The 21,134-nt window shown below is 36.6% G+C and overlaps 1 protein-coding gene across 4 annotated transcripts in view; it reads right to left on the bottom strand.

Annotated features, from left to right (window-relative positions):
- The window catches only part of LOC122711335 (ankyrin repeat and fibronectin type-III domain-containing protein 1), a 105,823-nt gene that overhangs the window by 76,790 nt on the left and 7,899 nt on the right, over window positions 1-21,134 (bottom strand). The gene's annotated exons all lie outside the window — the stretch shown is intronic.

A 21,134-nucleotide genomic window follows, 5' to 3' on the forward strand; every position in this document is an offset into this window, starting at 1 on the left:
ATATCTTTCACGTGTTTCGTTCACGTTATTACGTTATTATTCCGATTTAATGATGAATATGCACTCGTTATTCCTCTTTTTACGTCCACGTAATAAATTAATGGTCGGTATTTTCAATATGTACCGTATATTAAAGTGGAAATTTAAGATCGTGAATATCGCGTATCGCCAGGTGTGTACAAAGTAAATTTCTGAACGTTTTTATTACTACCGTATCCTTCCATTAGATAAAAAAAAAATGAGCCCGATAAATTCGTTTCAACGTCTATTAGCTGATAAGCGAGAAAACTTATTTAAAAAAAAAAAAAAAAGGAAAAAAAATATAGAGAAAAATGAAACGAAGGCTCGAAATTGTATCATCCATGACGAAAAAGAAACTTAATCGATCCACCAACAACGAAAATAAATTAAGATCGTCACGTTTAAGATGTTATCCCATTTCTGTAATAAGTAAGATTAATTAATTAAAAGAAATTTAATCGTTCCCTTTTAAAATCGAAATATCGTGGAAATATCGAATAAAAATTTTATATCGGTCGAAGAGCAAAATGATCACACTTGTGGAAAATGAGAATAGGGAATAACTACTTTTTTTCCGCCCCTTCCGTTTCTTCCTTCTCTTTATAAACGTAGGGAAAGGGAAAATGAATTTTCAAGTTAGTTTAATCCACGATCGTTCATCACGAAGCACCGTTTCGTTTGTCTTCTAATCAGGCTGCGCCGCGGTTCACAGCTCAGCTGCTTATCACACACGGTTCCGTTTTATTGAAATCACCCTAGGACACGCCATACCTCGCTAACTTTATGCAAACAGAATCCCGCCTTCGCTGCGAGCACGAAACTCCCTCTTCGTTTCGATACGTTACGTAACGTATGGGGTAATAATTGTCGAGAACTTTTCATAATTAATCCAATCACTTTTAATTAATCGTGAATTAAATTAATACACACGTTTCAATCAATGAATTAAAATATCATATAATATGTTATTCGTAGGATTGATTATTTCGATGGAAACGAATTGAAAGAAAACGAGAGAGAGAGAGAGAGAGGAGAGAAATAATAACGAAATGATAGGCTGAGAAAAAGAATATTTTTCGCATTGTAAAAAATATTTTTTCAAAGACAAAAAATAATTACGAGGTTTTCATTTATTCATTTTCATATCAGCTACGCTACATCGTCTCGTCAGTTTTCTCCTTGTTATATTTTAATGAAACGTTCAAACGAATTACACATTCTCCGTTGTTCCTCCTCCTAACGCGGTATTTCATTGCCACGTTTCTCTTAATTGGCGAGAATATATCGTATAACGAAATATTAGATCGCGAGTGTCGTTTCTCTAAAGTTTTCAAATTATGCCTTTTAATTTTGTCCTGCATTCGATCGTTAAGAATCATATTTAAAAAAAAAAAAAAAATGAAAATTTCTCGCGTTGATATATGAATAAACGTTGATTCATTGATCGTTAAATTGTCGAAATTTTCGACGTCACGAATGACGGCCGACACGTTCATTAAACTGTTTCGCGAGATCAAACGTAGCAAACACATGGTGGGATGGGTACGATTCGCAAAGGCTTATGTAAATGTTAAATTAATTAAAACTGATTCGTAGAGAGTTTGATCGAGAAAAAGAAAGTGGAAGCGGCACTCGATCCGAGTGGAGACGAAAATTCGAAGTGAAAATCGTTGTCCCATAAACAAAAAAAAAAAAAAAAGTAAAAAAAAAATAGAAAAACGCTCTCTCATTATCTCATTATAAAGATCGCGATTACCACGATTTTTCGAGTGAAAATTTTAGAATCCGATGCATTACCAATACCAGAATGATCGGCGAGAATGGCGGGTCAAAGTAATCTCATTTCTCCGCCTCTCGATTCGACCGGATCTTTAAATCCACCCCTCGCACTGGATTAATCCCGCCATCAACCGTGAACGCCGATAACATAACCTACCACCAGTTCAGAAGACAATGCAATTCGACGCCAAGAATAACAGCGTTTCTTCAGAATTGTAAGATTGTTCTTTTTTTAAAATCACGTTCGTTCCATACTATACTTATCACCACGTGTAAACTCATTTTTAAATCATCTTCAACTCGTTCGATCATGAGATATCTATTATCCATAACCACGAGCAACGAAAGTTGCATTTTTAGCACGAAGACGCCCTTTCACGTTTTTCGATATATAATCCATGGTGGGTATTATTATTTTTTTTTTTTATTATTCATACCTTTCACGATCTATTTTCCCTTTGGAAACGCCTCTCTCCGACGAGGAACGCTTATCTTTTTATACAACGGATATAAAACATTGGACGGGTAAAAAAAAAAAAACTCATCGATCAAGAGAAGGCGGAGTGCGTTGCTAACAAATGTTGATTTATTATTATTAAATGCCACACATGTCTCTGATTTACATTTGGCGACCGACCATCGATTCTCGTCCATTTATAATCCTCGTCCGGATATAAACGGGACAAACGGAGCGAAATGGACGCGAGACATTTTTAGCATATTCTCCCTTATTCACCTCCTCTCTTTCTCTCTCTCTCTCTCTCTCTCTCTTCGCTCGTCGTGCAGCGAATTCACTTCCGCTCTTTTAGAGTGCAAATACGTTCGAGGGCAAAGCTCTGAGAAGTTATTCTCGTGGATATATTTTCAAGCGAACACTGTGTTGAGGCCGACTGAGCGATTGAAAAACTCTCCTTCTCTCGAAAAAGAGAGAGAGAGAGAGTTTTATTCTGAAACTCTATCCGTTACAAGCTATATAACGTGTATGTAAAGCACCATTTCGCGTAATAATGGGTTCGAATCGAGGGCAAAAACTAGATTAATTAACCAGGACTTTGGTTCAGAGAGAAAGTCAATAGTTGAAACATTTGGTGGAAAAAAAAAAATACAGAGGGGTTGTTAACAACCCTGGCCGGTATTAGTTCCCATTCCCTGCCGAGGATTTCGATCGTATACGCCAATCGATAACCCGCCCTACATAACCTCTAACGAGCAATCCGTGAACGAATTTTCGTGGCATATTAGCTCGATGATCCTTCTATTTCCCGGAATTAACGCACTCGACCGTACCTCTTTAATCCCATTAACATAGAATCTGGGAATTCTTCGCTACGACTATATCGATTGTCACACCGTTGTGTTTAACACCATCAACCGAATCCCTTTTCCGATCTTCGCTAATTGAACGCCGATTTGAGAGAAATCCTTGCTCTTAGATTAATTCCAACAATTTCTATTTTCCTTCTTTTCATTTTCTTTCTTTGAAACGATGTAAAAAAAAAAAAAAAAAAAAAAAAATTGGTATAAAATCGTTCGTAAATTTAAATTTCTTTCAATTATCTCCTCTCTGTCGAAATATACTTTGTACGTGTTAAATTTACCTATACAAACAGGTTTACGATTTTCTTGATTCACTTTTCGAGAGGTCCTCGGGAGAGGATAAAACAACACCGATGTGTTAAGTTCTCGGATTGATGGAACCATTTACAACCTTCGTAGGCTGTAAGATAGAGATAGAGGCATTTAGAGATCAAGGCCGGGATTTGATACCCGGATATTCGTCTCAACGACGCCTTTCCTCCTATCGAGATTTTACCACATTTACCGTGTCCAAACTTTTCGTGTATACACAATCTTTTTCTGCGCGAGTCTCGGTTTCCATAAAATCTCCCTCGAAACCCTCGTATAATATATTTTTCCATCGAAACCTCGCTTCCTTTATAAACCTCGCTCTAAAATACCAGTTGGAGTTTCATAATTTTTGATTTCATAAGTTTTATTCGTTTCCTTCCTTCCTTCAATTTATTATATTTTTCAACATCGAAATCGACCCCCACGTTTCTCTCAAAATGTTATAAAATAATTTTTGGTCCAAGTTTTTCAGCCCACCTTACTCTCCTTCGAATTTTTTTCCCCGGCACATCGATCATCCGAATTCCTCCTCCGTGGAAAAAAACCCCTGTGAAATTCTATAAATTTTATAAAACCGATCCCCCGATTTCATTTAAGTTCCTTCCTTCGGTTTTATTATTTTTTTTTTTTTTCTTCCCTTTTGTTTTTCCCTCCACTCTTATCCTTGACTCGAATATCAATCTTCAACCTCCTTCTACGTTCTATAAACAGCCCCATCTTCCGATTAATTAATTAATTAAAAGAGAGAAAGAAAAGGCACGTTGTAAATATTGGCCACACTGATCGTCGGACCGATACAGTAATGAAAAATTCATTTTCTTAGAGTGGATGTAGAAGTCGCGTTACTTGTGCCCTCCGCCGGGTGCATTATGCATCGGCTTATACGGCACGCAACTAGCCGGCTGCTCGACTTGTTTTTATTTCTGAAAAATCCTATTTGCAAACACGACGTGGCTGTCGTGCTTGATTTTATTAAAGGAACAACGGGCTCGAGTTCTTGGCCTCGGTGGTATTAACAAAAACCGCTGTCATGAATAAAAAAAAAAAAAAAAAAATTCCTTTTACAGTACAAAGTGTCGTAAAATCGATACGTTGAAAAATATCGAGCGCCATCACTTTTCACTCTTTGACGAGAAGTATTAAGTAGATCGAATAATAATAATAAGAAGAATATTTGTTGATAAAATTAGAAGGATTAATTAATTAAAAGCTCCAAGATTTCAGATCTTTTTTTTCCTCTCTTTCTCTCTCAATATTATAAAATTTGTACGTTTTTAAATATAAAATTTGCCGAGAATGATAGACAGTTAACTCGAATAAAACACATTCGATTGTGAATTTTTAATTAGTTGGTAACTAACGACATTCAAAGTTGGTAACTACGTCTTCTTTCAAACTTATCGTTAGTTTCGGCTAGTAAAGATTGCACCATACGTAAAGTTCTCTGTTAGTTAAACAATATTGTATAGATTTACACTAGAGTAAATTCAACGAGGGAGTGAGTTGAATGAAGCAAGTTTATGACAGATATATAGCACAGCTATCGAGTTAAACGTATACTTTGTCTGGAAAGTACAAAGACAAGCTTTGAAAAATCGATAAGATTCGTAGAAAGATAAGAAATTTTAATCGCTATTCCCCTTTCCCTCTAGATTGAAATGACCTAGCATCTCGAAATATCAGAGAAAATTGAATAAAACCTCGAATGACGAAACAGGAATATTAAATATTTCTCTGTGTATCTCGAAAAATAAATACGAAGAAATATTAAATAATAAGAAAGAATAAAAAAAATAAATTACCTATCATAAATCACTTATAAAACGGATAAATAAATAAAACGTTTAGAAATCTTATCTAGACTCGACCTCGACTACTTTATGACCCGTACAACGTACACAGTATCTCGACAATAGAAGATTAACTAAGGAAGGTAGTACTATTCCGTTTCAACCCTTCCTTCCTTCCTTCCTTCCTACATGTACCTCGAAAATATGCACTCCATGAAAACTAATTCAGGAAAGAAACGATAAATTCTGAAAGGTGAAAAATTAGAAACTAGAAACGAGAGACGAAGCTTTTTTATTGAAACGTATAAATATATAGAACGATTTTCACCAATATATATATATATATATGTATAATGCTCGTTTGCAAATAAAGGTGTCTATTTCCCCAAAAAGATTAATCGGCCAATTTCCTCGTCGATGGCAAATTTTCGATAGCAACGTTCGCGTCATTGACCTTTGTCGATTCGTGGAATGGAGAATGCAAAGTTAAAAGAGAATTTCTCATGGAGAACGCACGCCCGGGACGGACTCTCGTATTCGATTATCGTTTCGTTTCGCCCGATTTTTTTGAGATTAGCGACGATTTCATTCGCGCTCTACAACCAATACAAAAATAGATTTAAAAATTTCAAATCAAGTTTCGTCGTCAAACTCTTTGAAATCATCGATCGAGGTTTAATAAAAAAAAAAAAAAATCTAAAGTCGTTTCGAGAAGATTTCGATTCGAAAAATCGGCCGTTTGAAAGCGAGAATATTAAAAAAGTTTGGAAAAATTTTTTCCCACAATTCCAGCTATTTACCGGAAAAAAGTTTCGATTAGAATTTAAGTTTTTTACGAGTTTCTTTTTTTTTTTTTTCGCTTAAAAAATCCCAAATCAAAAAGGGAGATTACCTTTCAAGGAAGATAGATCCTTGAAAGATCTGAAATATCTTTGAAATATCCTTTAAATCCGAATATTCGAATAATAGGTATTTATATTATAATGCGGAGAGATCAAGGTTTGAAAAGTTTCGCAATATCTTTCGACCTTCTGGATCGACTATCTTGATAGATCATAAATATTCGTTACGAACGACGCAAGGAATGAAAGATCATAAAATACGAACGATATTTGATCGAAGCATTTAAACGAACGGTAGTAAATTTGTGTATATTCTGATAATTCCATGGTAATGAAATTCGGAACAAATCGGAGAGCTCCTTTGTGTTAATTAATATTCAACAAACTGTACGTAAACTTAGAATCTAACTGGCAAAGTCATAAATGATGCAACAGATTTCGAAGCATTTTCAGGTTTCATCAACGAGATCGTAATCGGACGAAAAGAAACACAAAGGCAGAAGCGATTATCTAACACGGAGAATCGAGTTGAAACGAGAGCTCGCTGCATTTAGAACTTGGATGAAATTGCGGCAAATTACGATAAAGTTTCAGATGAGAATATAAAATCAAAGGAAATACGGTTTATATAACAGTTTGCGCTCTCTATAGTTCGCTCGTCAACCACGGCTTTCCATTAAATTGCTCGAGATCGACTTTTAAACATGATCGATACCCCTAAAAATCGAAGGGGCGAAACTCTGATCACCGCTGTTTTTCCATCCAAAACGGTATTTTGCATGTGTTGTCGAACGTTCGCAACACCTTATTGCTCGCAACATTATTTCTCGTATCGATGGAATAAAAACATGCAAGATGTTTTGATCGTGCTTTTTTCGAGAAAACACGATACGAGTAATATCCGGCATAGATGAACGCAAATAACGCCTGTATTGCGATAAAGAAAAAAAAAAAAAAAAAGAAGAATTGAGATTCGAGAACGTACGAATAAAAAATCATTTGCACCATCAATTTGTAATCATTGCATAAAAACGAATAAGAAACTAAACGATCTTTTTAACAGGGGAAAATTCTCGATCCTTCCATTTGCATCCACTGCAATCTTTATCCAATTTTATGATAAATCGATCAATTCGAGTTTCTTCGAGTTTCAATTTACTTTGATTCGAAACTTGGATCAATCCTAGTTTCAAACGTTGCAATTCATCGAACGCGGTTCGAACGAGAATAAAGTCGATCGTCGAAGATGAATTTGATCGGGCATCCAATCGATAAAAGTCACTGATTAACGTGACCGCAATACCGTGGATCGCGATCACATAACTCCGACGGCGCCCAAGAATTCTAAAATTAGCGATGAACCGTCTTTTGTTCCTCGTTAATTTTATTGGATTCGACCGATTCCCCGAGGTTTTCAACGAAATTGTTTTCTCCCCGTTGGAAATAAAAAAAAAAAAACTTCCTATCAATCGGAATAAAAGTTTAAATAAAGTCGATAGCGCAAAATTCGAATTGAAAAATCGTACACCGCGATAAATTTAAAGCATTTCCACTTACACATAAATTGTATGAAATTTTTTCCATCGATTGAAAATTGACCAATCAATTCGTTGCAAATACGTCGAATCAAACGAATTATTCGTTCATTTAACGAATGAGTAATACATTTTTGATTTCGGTTTTGATTGTATCTGGAATACTTGAAGTATAATTTTTCAATTCTATCCTAAAACAACACGCCAAGATTAATTCTTTTTCTATATTTCACTCGTGATTTCCTTGATGCACTTTTTCCAAATTTAAACTTGATGAAACGTGTACGTAATAATTGGGGTAACAAAGGAATGCGTGTGAGCGTTATATAATAAAACGAATAACGAATCTCCTCTACATCCTCTTTAATTCAACTATCATCAACGAATTAATAACGAGTTAAAAGAATCGCGATAAAAATCATTCAATATTTATTAAATTAAGTGCAAGCAAGCGGATATTTCGTTATTTATCTTGCTTAACAATTTAACTAGCTTGTTACCCTTAATTTTCCCAGGGACGATTAAATTTTTCCCTGTATTTTTTAATATTTTCCCCAGAATTTTTTTTCCCTCCCTTTTTCTTTCTTTCTTTCTTTCTTTCTTTTTTTTTTTTTTTTTTTTACGAGTTTAATCGAATTAATTCAAGCCTGGAAATTACTTTATGAGATACGATTACCCAAGGGATAATTACGCTTTCAAAACGGACGATCAATGATGGATTTTCCAAGGGAAATTATCAACCGTGATCGATAAGGAACGCAGGATATCAATTCTGTGTTCTTTGTGAAATAAATATCAATGATAACGACGATTTCGCGTCGTGTAATTATTCGCGCGTGTGACCCAATTTAACATATCGATGAACCGCGTGCAACGTCGTAATCGACGGAACAAACTGATTCGTCGAAAAAAAAAAAAAAAAACGAAAGATTAATATAGGGAATGGTTTCGAAACAATAGCGGGGAAAAATATTCCATTAAATCACAGAATTTTCACAGGATGAAATATTCAAGAAATGAATCGAGTATTCCTCTTCGCACAGAAATTTATCATCATGTACCGAAATAAATAAAAAAAAAAAAATTTTTGCTCGAATTTTCTCAAAATCGAAATCTCAAACGAAAAAAATATCATTCGCCCTTCTTTAAAAATCATTCTCTGTATATTCAAAAAAGTTATATTCCATCAAAATGTAGGAATACTTCGTTTCTTATTTAATTTCTCCCAGTTAAGCCTCTGAAATGCCCTCTTTTCCTTTTTCTTTTGAGGAAAAAGTAAGAGAGAGTAAGAGAGAGAGAGAGAGAGAGAGAGACTAGTTGTCGTCTCACCGCAGCAGCCTCCTTCAAACAGGACTTCTTTATAAGTTGTTATTAATCCATCGTTTTCGAGGTAAAAGCACCGAGAGAGGGTTTCCACGCGGTTTCTCCGCTTCTCGCGCTTGAAAACTTCGATACTCGTGCTTTTTTCTTCTCTAATTCGAAACCGTACCGAGCAGGGAAGAGCAATTTTTCACGGCGCAATAAATTGGCATAAAAGATCTCGACTCGACGAGAAATTAAACGATCGTTTAAATACGATGTAACAGAGGGGTCGCGTTCGTTTTTCAATAACTTATTCCGCGCGACGAGTTGCGAATCCAAGTTTGAAGGAGGTAAAGATGAAATTTTAAAGACAAATAAAAATATCCCTAGACTAGAGGATAGAAAGTTTTTTTCGAAACTCGTCATCAAGTCGTAAACGACGTTTCGACGAGGAACATGAAAAAGGATGATAGGAGAATAGTCATCTTTTCGGAATGGCTATTTCCGTCGTGCCTCCCTCGTCTCCTTACGCGAGAAACAATTAAATTGCACCCAGGTGATCCTCGACCCCGAGAACTCGGTTGACGGAGTCCGACCGCATCCATTATCGAAAAGTGATCCCAGATGAGTGCAACGGTTGCAAGAACATCGTCGAGTTTTGCCACGATCCAACGATCGATAGACACCGCCACCCACCTATTCACCCTGTACAACACAATAGAGAAAGGTCATGGATTATCTCGGCCACGTTAATTAACGAATCGAACTTTTACAAGCCTCCGATGTTGCCGATTCCTCCAAATAATTATTTTACCGCCTACATTTCGTTCCGGCCTAAAACTTCTCCCGCCAATTCCGCTCGTCACGAGATCCCCGAAACTTTCCCCATTCGCGCAAACTTTTTGCAGAAACTTGCCTACCAGTTGTTATCTCCCCTATATTTCCCTTAATTCCCCAGAATTTTCGAATTTTCGATAGGATTCACGAACGATCGAGACATTTCCCGGAAATCGAATATCTCGTAAAAGATAAATAAGATCCAATTTTCCACGAGTATTGTCCTTACGTGTTTCCTCTCGTTTCTTTTTTTTTTTCACAGTGTTCTGAACAAACGGATCGTTGAAGGGCGGAAGGAAGAAGTTTGTCTTTGTCGCGAGGAATCCGTTAAAGCTCGTTTTCTTTTTCCCTTCGTTTCCCGATCCCGAAGAATTTTTGAAATTTTCGTGGCTATCTCTATAATAGGGCCAAAGCGCTTTTAAACGCAACACATTCGTTACAGAGTCATGGAAACGTATCGAGCAACGTTTCTCTGAGGAAACATTATTTTTGCTCTCGTGTCGACAAGCCAGAAGTACTAACCCTAGAAAAATACTGTTTTTTAAAAGAAGGTTAGAGTAGAGTTTGAAGGAAATACTTTGCGCTTTGACGTGAAGAAAAAAAAATAAATAAATAATAATAGGAATTTGTTGTTAAAAAATATCCCTCTTTACCCTTTCCAATTACCCGATTTAAAGTTCAAACATTGGAAAGCCGATAGAGAAACGCGGCAATCGTGACTCATCATCATCATAATATTTATCATGGAGAAGTAAAACGAAAATTAAATTTCTAAAACGAACGAATACACTCGTGATTTTCCAGCTAAATTAATTTGTACGCGAGGATTCGAGCATTCGAAATATTTGTATATTTCGTAGTTGACAAAATTAACCTTTCTTGTCTGCGTTTTCAGGAATTTGAAATATTTATAATAAGTGACTGAATGGATGAAAGGGAAGAAAACGGAGGGTTTGAAATTGAGGTGTGGAAGAAGCATGTCCACTCAAAGTTTAAGTGGAATGCGTTCTGGAAATACCAACGTTCATCTCGAGTAAGTGTAAGAAAGTAAGAGAGAAAAAAAAAAAAAGAAGAAAAAGAAGAAGAAGAAGAAAAAAGGGAAAGAGAAAGAATACATAAGTTTAAATATATATATATACAGTGTGGAAAATGCATGCGCAGAGTGGTCGTTCGATAGAACTAAAACTATTCCCCGTTTGTTCCGTAAATTTCGCTTAATAGAGATATTTCGATGTTTTCGCGGGAGCACGTACTATTATTTTAATTTATTCATTGGTATTTTTATTCGCGAATGAATCCGTTTCACAATATTTCCACTTTTCCACCTAACACGGGGATAGTTGACACCTTGACTGGCGGGTTAATTTTGTATGCCTTATTCACAGCGACAGTGTGCTGTCGCTCATTTCATCACGGTACATCGTAATATGCATATGCAGTACGTGGTCGAAATATATTAATATACAATCGGAAACAAGGTGAATATTTATAGAGAAAGATAAGAATGAAAAATATAAACTTGTACTTGACTTAACTTGATTTAAATATATCGATTATAATTCTCACATCGTCTACATATTAAACCAAATTAAAATTTCTACCCCTCCAACTCCAATTTCCTCCTATCTCTTTCGTTTCTTTTTTTTTTCTTTTTCTTTCTTGACTGCGACTGAAGATTTTTCTAATCTACTAAATCGCGTTTCGTCCCAACGCGACTGTTTGCGATCTGAGGCGTTAAAACGAGCCTACGTGAGATCGTGAGAGGGAAAATGAATTTGATGAAATGAGTTGATGAGAGAGTATAAAGAAATAAAAAAAAAAAAAAAAAAGATAGTATAAGTCGAGTCGAAAGAAACGATGTCGATAAAACATTCTCGATAAAGACGACCGACCGCTCGCAACACAATTTATGACTTCTATTCACACAGGATGATTACGATGGTTAATTGTTTACGGAAGAAACAATGCGCCCACGCGAAGAATATACGTGGAAAATGGATTAAAGTTCCAAAATGTCTCATTATAAAGGAAAACTGTATACACACGCAAGAAAATATAATAAAAGTAATGTTAAGAAGATTTTTTTCACCTTTATTTCACTTTTAACGTTATAAGATTTTTAATCAAAATTTCTTTCGATACAATTCCTCTTCAACTTAAAAGTTTAACGTGTCTATCTCTCTGCAATTTTCATAATTGCAAATTTTCGAGAATTATTTCGCTGCCTCTCGATCAGGTTAGATAAATAAGTAGATAGACTCGACTTAATGCATTTTCGAATTTACGAAATATTTGCGTTTGCGTTTTGCAGTTTTTTTTTTTTTTTTTTCGTAGAATTTCGCAGCGACGACAACTCGCGTGAAAAATAAAACGACGCGGCTGGACATTGACACGAAGTTGAAAAAAAAAAAAAAAAAACGAGAACCGTGGCACGGTGAATAATAAGCATTTCCTGAATCGATTTTCCACCGGATGACTATGCGTTTTCTATGCGTCCAAACATCTAACCTCTTCGTATTTAATAACTTATTGCAACGCTCGCCCGACATTTCCAATTATATTTCCACTTTAAAAGTGGGATGTTAATATTTCAACGTGGCGAGCAATAAAGGACTTAACGTTCCAATTAATGGCCTCTAAAAATCGGATTTATAAATCGAAGGTGAACGATTCGTTATTTGCTTTATACACAAAGTTTATTTATCTTTGTTATTATTATTCTCCCTTGTTTATATCCCGCAAGATATCTCTATATTTTATTTATATCGAATAAATTATATTTATATTATCGATTTCGTTTCGAATGATGTTATTAAAAAATAATATAAAAAAACCGAATCAAAGTTGAAAAGTTGATGAATTTAATTTTTCAATGTGATTGAATGGATAAGCTGCAAGTTGTGGATGAGAAATTTTCTGCTACCCGATAGAAAAATTATCACGATCAATTCGAGCATTAATAACCGAATCGGATATAATTATGACTGAATCGAATATTTAATTATCATATTATTAATACGTTATAATCTAATCTAATTAATTTAATATTATAAAATTTTAAATATTCGATTCATCGATTAAATAAGAAGCTGATAAATGTTAATTTTGATTATTAATTTTACATTAACATAATATACACGTAATATTATCGTAAATTAATAAAAGAATCAAAATATTTATGAAATATATATGCATAATATTTATGCATATGAATTCAAACTTTAATTCAGAAATGTGAATTACGAAAGCTTCATCATAATTCTATAAAAAGAAAAAAAAAAAAAAAAAAGAATTTAACGAAGAGCAATAATTCTAGAGAGAGAGAGAGAGAGAGAGAGAGAGAATCGAGAAGAAGGCGAAATTGCGATGTTCCGAAAAATATTCATCGGAGAGATTAAAATTTTTTAATAAATCAAAATCATGATTTTCCTACGAGACGACGAATCAACGCGTAATTAATGAACGTTCGAGTGAAAAAAATCAGAGAAGAATTTTAGAAAATTGCGAAACTAATTTTCACGAACAAATAATTACTACCACTAAATAACTTCACTAGGAAAAATAAATTTCCATGTATACATAACGCAACAATTAATTAATAAAAAAACAAATTAATTTAACGATTCTATTTTCTCGAAAAGAGAGAGATCATAAAACAAGTTATTTTCCTTTCAGTGATTTAATTGTCTTTTCGCGATGGAATTCGTGAGCGTGGTGGTCCCGAACAAGGATCGCAGATTTGGAGAAGTTCGGTCAACATTCATCACAGCGACGTTGACTCGGTCCTCGAGGTCCAGGAGTCGAGGATTAACAACGAGGAACCGATCCAAACGAAAACTCTGATTCACGAGTTATTTGCCTCTCGTAAAGCTACGTATCTTATCTCGTCGTTACAAAAATTCGACGCTTGTCCGATCATCGTTAAACTTTCTTCGTTAAATTTTCAACGATACGGTAACTTGTTTCATACATTCATGTAGGGAAAAAAAATGTTTCAAAAACGTTGAAACCTTTTGAAGTATAAAAATTGAAAAGTAAAAACTAATTTTCTGTTTGACACGGTGATACGGTACGAATTTCAAAGCAATAAGAGCCATTTTCGCGTTGCATCGAAAATTGATTGAAATATTTTTAACTTTTTACTCTCGTTGCATGTACGCCAATATATATATATATATTAATTCAGAAATGTGAATTACGAAAATATATATATATATATATATATATTAATTCAGAAATGTGAATTACGAAAATATATATATATATATTGAAGAGACTTTCACTGTTGTGAAAGTATTAGCAAGAGGATTCGCGTGAAATTGAAGTACGAACGTGTCACGTGGCCCTTTGAATTCCGCCAATTCCATCGCAACACGGAAATTAGTCGACCCTGCCGATCGCTCCTGCCCCCTTCGCTCAAATTTGCGTGAAGATTAATAAAGTTTAGAATTCGATTACCCCTGCGCGCCACTTAACCATAATGGAATCCATCGAAACGAGAAACTACGATTTCGAGCGTAGAAGCGAAGAAGCGAAATCGTCAAAGCAAAAGTTTCCACGAGTTTTGTTTCGAAAACGAAGATGTTTCGTGACGCGGGTGGAGAGGCCACGACGACCAGAGCCACGATGGAATAATTAATTCGGCCGATGTCGCCTTAATTAACGCGGTCGCTTTGATCGATCGATCCGCAACAGGAAGCGGCGCAAAGCTCGAATTACTTAAATAATAATCGAATCGTTGCACCGCGGCCATAATCAATCGGTGGCGAATAATTCCAGGAATTTGCCGTGCCACTGAAAATTCTGCGAGCAGAAGTGGGGGGATCGGATCCGGGGGGAAGCCAACTCCAAACTATTCGGGACGAGTTTAATCGGCAACCTCGATTGAAATTAATGGAATCCCTCGGGACAGGACGGAGTATTTGGCCGCAAGAGGTAACATACGTCGTAACATTCCGTGCAAGACGAGGAGGACGTCGGCTTATTCCGGTAAGGGAAATTTCATCGTCTAGGACACGCTAGGGGATTCGGGGAAATCCCGGATGCAACGTGACAGAAATCAAAAGCAAATCCCCGGAAATCTTTCTCTCAACCGCTACTACTACCACGTGAAATATTTTCAGGAATAACTATTCAATACATCGCGTACAAATTAATTCGATCTTTTTATATATCTTAAATTCGAATATTTTCCGATAAATATGTTTCAACGATATATCTGAATAGTAAGTTTGCGAGAAGGTGTAATTTAAAAAAAAAAAAAAAAGAGGATATTTCAGGAAATATGCTAATGGAAATTTTCGAAATATGAAGCTTTTAATGGAGTCGGATGCCTCGTTTGAAGTTTCATCCAAATCTAGTTAGCCTACGTGCGAACGATAATTATTAAGTTGTCACGTTATATTTTTCTTTTTTTAACGAAGAAATTTTCACTTTATAATCCGCCAAGAATGTTACACCGATGAATAATTCCGTATCCACAGCACGGAAATAGATCGCAATATCTCTTGTTAAGCACTTTCAACGAGTTCGTTAATAAGAATTTTAATCGCGAGCGGTAATTAATTATTAAACCAAGGTTGCGGCAATGCGAGGACGAAATTCGCGTGTTCTATTCTCGATCCAAAAATTACAATAAAGATCGTAATTTAGTATCATCGAAAACTTTCGAATCGATAATTCGAAGCGATCTTACGATTTACGAGAGTTTAAAACTCAATTACATCCCTTTCGTGACGCTATCGTAAATTTGAAAAAAAAAATCTCGTTATTCCAAGTTGGCAGTAAAAAATTATTCCGCGAAATAAATTTTTCTTCTTTTCAAGAAAAAAACTTGCAACAACTTTCGTCGTTTTGGAAAATTAGAATTTGTTGTTGAAAGTTGAAAGGATCTCGAGCTGTATTGTTTGTTATTCTTCTGGTCACTGGTTCCAACGATTGCATTTCCCTTCCGGTGGTGCACAAAGCCTTCGTTCAACAAATTCACCGTGGTATATATTCGAGCACTCTGCAACTGCCAAACGATCTCAGAAATTTCACTTTTAACGCGCCGCTCTTCCATCCATTAACGTACCACGAAGTTACACGTTGTAAAAACAGTATCGAAGTGACGCGTGAAAAATGTCGATTACGAACGAAACATTGGTTTATTAAAAAGAAAAAAAAAAAAAAAAAAAAAGCGAAGAATCTCGATGGTTTTAATTTCAAACTCGTTGAATCGTTCGTATTTTCCAATTCGAAATGGAATAGGTTTGCGCGGTTAACTCGTTTCATCTATTTTTAGATGAATCGTAAACTTTTATGGATCGAAGGTGAAATACGCGTGAAATACGTACGAGTGAAGAGAGAAAGAGAGAAAGAGAGAGAGAGAGAGAGAATGGAGGAGAAACACTCGCGAAAATCCATCTCTCCGTCCTTGGTTACGATATAGTTCTTTAATCGATGACTGCGATACCTCCGCGATACGAGGGAACGAGAGACAGGTCGATAATCGTAAAGAAAATTCTCGATAATTTTCCTCGTATAAACCGGATAAACCGACGTATAAACCGGGTAAGCCGACTTATAAACCGATATTACCAACGAAATTCTACATTTCTACCATTTCGAAACATCGACGTTGGAAATATCAAACGCCGATTATCAACGGACGGAAAAAAAAAAAAAATCCGTGAATCGAAGATCTTACTACTTACGGCCCCAGTAGTAAAAGTCGACGAACGCGTGCGGGAAATTCTTTACACGATAAAAGCACGCGACTAGAAATTTCACGTTTCGCGTGGAGAAATAAGACGGAAAAACGAATGGGATAGGATCGGAGGATTGGAGATCTTTTATTTACGACGACACGTTCTCCTCTTATCACAGGAACGAACGAATATAAAACGAGGGACACACGAGGAGAGGAGTTAAATTGCACAATCGTTCGTTTTTATCGCGGCAGGTTGGATCGAAGCCAATGTCGCAAACCGGATATACCTCTGCGGATTAATCCCAAACTTTTCGCGCTCCCGTGTCCCCCTTCTCCCCCTCCACTCTTTGTCCCCGAACAAATCTGCGACGATCGGTGAAAAATTGGCATCGTCGGCTAGTTTATTCGGTGGCTCCTTTGACGACGCGACTTTGTCACCTTTGTCACCCTGCACTCATCGATACGCGAGACCACGGCCGGCTAATTTTCCACCGGGTTCATTAAAATTATCGATTAAAACATATTTGACACTGCTCGTCTCGTGCCTCGAGGGGTTTGCCAAGTTTTTTAGCCAACGTTCAAAGAAGGGCTTGAAAAAGAGCGCCCGAAGAAACGGGATCTTAATGAGAATCGTGTAACGAGGGGAGCGAGGAGAAAGGTGACCCCCTTTTTACGAATAATACATCGGCTAGTACATCGAGATTGGCTATGAACCTTGGAACCACGGAGAAAGATTGTTCTTTTCTCGTCTCTTCAAATATATATTTCAATCCGATCGTTTAAATTTTTTAAACGATTTATTAAACCTCTTTCTCGATGTTGCTCCCTCGCGGATGGATGCAAATTATTATTCGGATTCGTTCGATTACTTTTTATAATTTTTAGATGGACGTTCGTTCGAAAAATATCAAAGTATCGTCGCGCTTTGCAAAGAACGTCGTTGCGAATTCTATACGTTCGCGTTCGATTCGCATCCACTTTATTTCCAAGTGGGAAGTTTCTAAACTAACCTACTTTACCAAGAATTCCTCGTTATCGAGCCAAATCGATCATCAAATTTAGCATGCTCCACTTTATCTTGTCCTTCGATCGCGAGAATTCGATTCTCGAATTGTTTTCGAAAGATTTTTTTTCTTGCGATTCCGATCGTTCTATCCATATTTTTTTCCTTTTTTCTTTTTTTCTTTTTTTTTTTTCCCTCTTTTTGCAGAATTAAGAAGTTTTTTCAAGTAACACGATCCTCTCGTAAAACGATGGGAATCAAACCCTGTTTTAAATTTTAACACCGATCAAAGGCACTTGGAAAGCTATTTGGGGAGAGCTTTAGGGACGATAGTCGAATCGCTTTGCTTTTCTTCCCCAACAGAATTTCGAGGGAGATCATCGTGTTTTCCGAGTACGCAATTTAGGAAGATCTAAACAGGCTCGAATCAAAGGCCTTTCGATGAAAATTGATTGTACTCGATAGGGAAACGGTCCAATATGAACGTTTCGAAATCCTGATGTGAGAAGATCTATCGAAAAGGTGATAGTGATTGAACAAATTCAGATATTTCAGAAGGAAAAATTACCAAACAAATCGAATTGATCGATGCATCGTAACATCGATCATCGAAAAACTCGTGAAGAAAAAACTTCGTGAAGTACGAAGAAGACAGCACATTTTGTTGGCAAAAGATAAATTTTCAACTTGCTGGTTGAATCGTAGTTGAACGATTTCTCCATGTGGTGTCAATGAAAACGAATAGACGCGTTTCTATTCGATTTCTTCCGCTGGTTTTTTGCAAAGGGGAAGAGAAAACGCGAGATAAGAAAATCCGGTGAGTTGTTGGCGCGTTGCCAAACAGTAGGGACGATGTTCTTTGTTTGACAGGCTGTTTCATTTTCCGCTGACAGGTGGCTATTGAAAAATTTACGGGCCGTGACACGGAAACAACAAAGAAGAAGCCTCGGAGATAACGATACGTCGCATCGTGCTGTGCTTGCAGCTAATTGAAATTCACGAAAGGGCGATGCTAATTGAAACAAAATCCCTGCGAATATTCGCAAAAGGAAGGGTAAAAGTTTTAAAGCGCGACGTCGTAACTTTGAGAAAAGATCGAAAAAAAAAACGCGCAAAATTCAAATTAAACGACTTTCGAATCGAAATTTCAATTTTACGCGGTAAATCATATTTATCGCTCGCGATAAACTATTATCATTTGTCATCCCCGTATCTCATCCGTGTATCGCGAAAAATTGAAAAAAAAAAAAAAAAAATAGCTCTGAAACGAGTTCATCGTCCGATTCGATGGAAAACAAATTTTTTCGAAATTCTGGAATTCTTGGTCGCGATTCATCCCTCCAAAATAATTCTATAACCGTATTGTTACACGCGCTATAGAAAATCGTCACGCCAAACAAGCTTATACGATCCTCTCGTGCCAGATTCCAATTAATCGCAACGGTGAAACCTTTAAATCGACCCACTCTCCCCTCCCTTATTCTGCATTATTTCTCCCTCGCGAAATGTTCACTCCCTCCCTCCCTCGTTCATCGTTTCATCGCGAAATCGCTGACTTTCCCACTCGCCACGGCTCGAATAAAATTTCCACGGCGAGAGGCCTCGCCCTCGAATTTTCCAACCATCCACCGGCTATCGATCGGCACACGGACACCGCGATTATCCCGATACCGAAACCGTCAAGAACCGGAGAAATTGCACAGAATCCCGACCGAGCAACGAGGAAAATTAAAAAATGTTGGTGAACGAAAGCGGACGAAACGATCTTCTCTTCGAGGATTCGAGGGCGTCTCTCGAACGGAGGGGAGGAAAAAAAAAATGCAATGACGCAATGGATAAATTACTGGTGATCGGTCGCAATCGATCTCGACCATGAACGAGGATTATTAGCTCGACGAAAAAAGATTAGTTTCTCTGGTTCCATTTTTCAGATACGTGGAACGAAAGATAATTATTTTCGTGCGAGGAAATGTACGGCCAAACGAGCAGAATATTTTGTTCCGATTATTTGGAATAAATATATTTAGAAGCGCGATGATAATAAAATAATCGAAAAGTGTTTCGAAAAGTGGTTTGAGGAAAGAAACACGTCCTATCTTGTTATCATCTTGCTATCATTTCTTAATCAACCTAAAAATAATTAGCTTTGTAGAATCGTAGAACATGGCGAAGGGGGTAGGCGTTATCACCACTTAAACACAGAAATTTCTCGGAAAGACGTAAATTTGTTCTCCCATCGGGAATATCATTCACGAAGATAACGTCCCTTAAACGGTCTATCTCATTTCCACGCGCACTATTTTAAGCTTTACGTTTCGCGTAACGGTGTCGTTCGTCCACGGTAACAATCGCCATTCTTGCGAGGATATCGCCAACTTCTGATCCTAATCCCCACGAATGTAATCGACCGGGAAAATTTTGTTTAATTTCCTTTTGACACGCGCACGATACCAACTTTCTCCCCGATTACTTTTCAGATTACTTTGCAACGAAACACGGAGGAGCGATTTTATAAAGATGAACGAATAACTTTTCCACTTTTAGCAGCACGATAGCGTAGGGACCTCACGAAATTTCATTAATAACGTGTCCGGGGAACCCACGCAGTGTCCATTCATTTCTCTTCTCGAAACGTTGAACAACTTACTTTATTTCAGGATAGCTCGAAGGCCGATATTTTTCGAGTATCTTGCCACGAGAAGAAATTTTGTCCCGTTGCGAAAAATCCGCTCGCCGCAAAAATTCCTCGCCGAAAACGTAATCGTCATAAACGCGTCAAGATTTACGGATTCCAAGATTTTTCGCGCCCCAAAGAGATATGTTTGTGAACCGTCGCCTCGTCGTAGATGTTCTAAGAAACGAGGGGATGATTTCAAGGATTTCGTTAGTCTGGGATTGCGATTTTTAACGATGATAAGTTCAACGGATTATCGCACGGCTTAGAAAAACTGGGAAGGGGAACGCACATTGCGTTTAACGAATTTCACGATTAAGTCATCTTGGCAAATCTTGTAAATCTTTAAATCTTGTATGATTCGGATTTAACGTAATCCAATTATCCGTTTTTCGTGTTAAATTAAATCGATACGCGTTAAGAAGTTCGTGAGCTCGTAGAAGAATTGTCAAAGTGAAAATTGTGGGAAATCCAGAATCTTGATCGAGGATCCGTTGAAAAGAAGACACTTTTCCATGTTGGAAATATATAGATAAGCAACTGGAAGAGTTGTTCGAGAGTTAAAGGAACGGTGAAAAGAGACGTTTTTGGAATTAACAAGATTTCTTTAATCGGGGATACGGTTCGACGATTGAAACAAATCAGGGAAACGGGGTGAAAAAGAGAATACTGTGACTCAATGGACAGCTTAAACGAAAGCATCAAGAGCCTTCGTGAAAATAATTTTTCTCTGGGTAAAATGCATTAATGGAAATTCCGAAACACTCGTAAACAAAACAACGAAATTTTAAACGGATTGAATAAGAGAAATTTATTTGTATTAATTGAAAGTGGTGAAAAGAACAATTGACATTGTAACGAGGAGGAATAAATTTTAATTCTTTAAATTAAATACGGAAATATTATTGGAAAAAATTATACTTTAAATTTCATCTTTGAAATTGTTTCAACGAAAAAGGAAACCGATGACAGAAGAAGAGGAAGATAAATACGAGAAAATGTTAAAAAGTAACACTATCGACGAAGATAAG

Source organism: Apis laboriosa, unplaced genomic scaffold, assembly GCF_014066325.1.
Source record: "Apis laboriosa isolate Shangri-la unplaced genomic scaffold, ASM1406632v1 scaffold16_cov148, whole genome shotgun sequence".
Lineage (NCBI taxonomy): Eukaryota > Metazoa > Arthropoda > Insecta > Hymenoptera > Apidae > Apis > Apis laboriosa.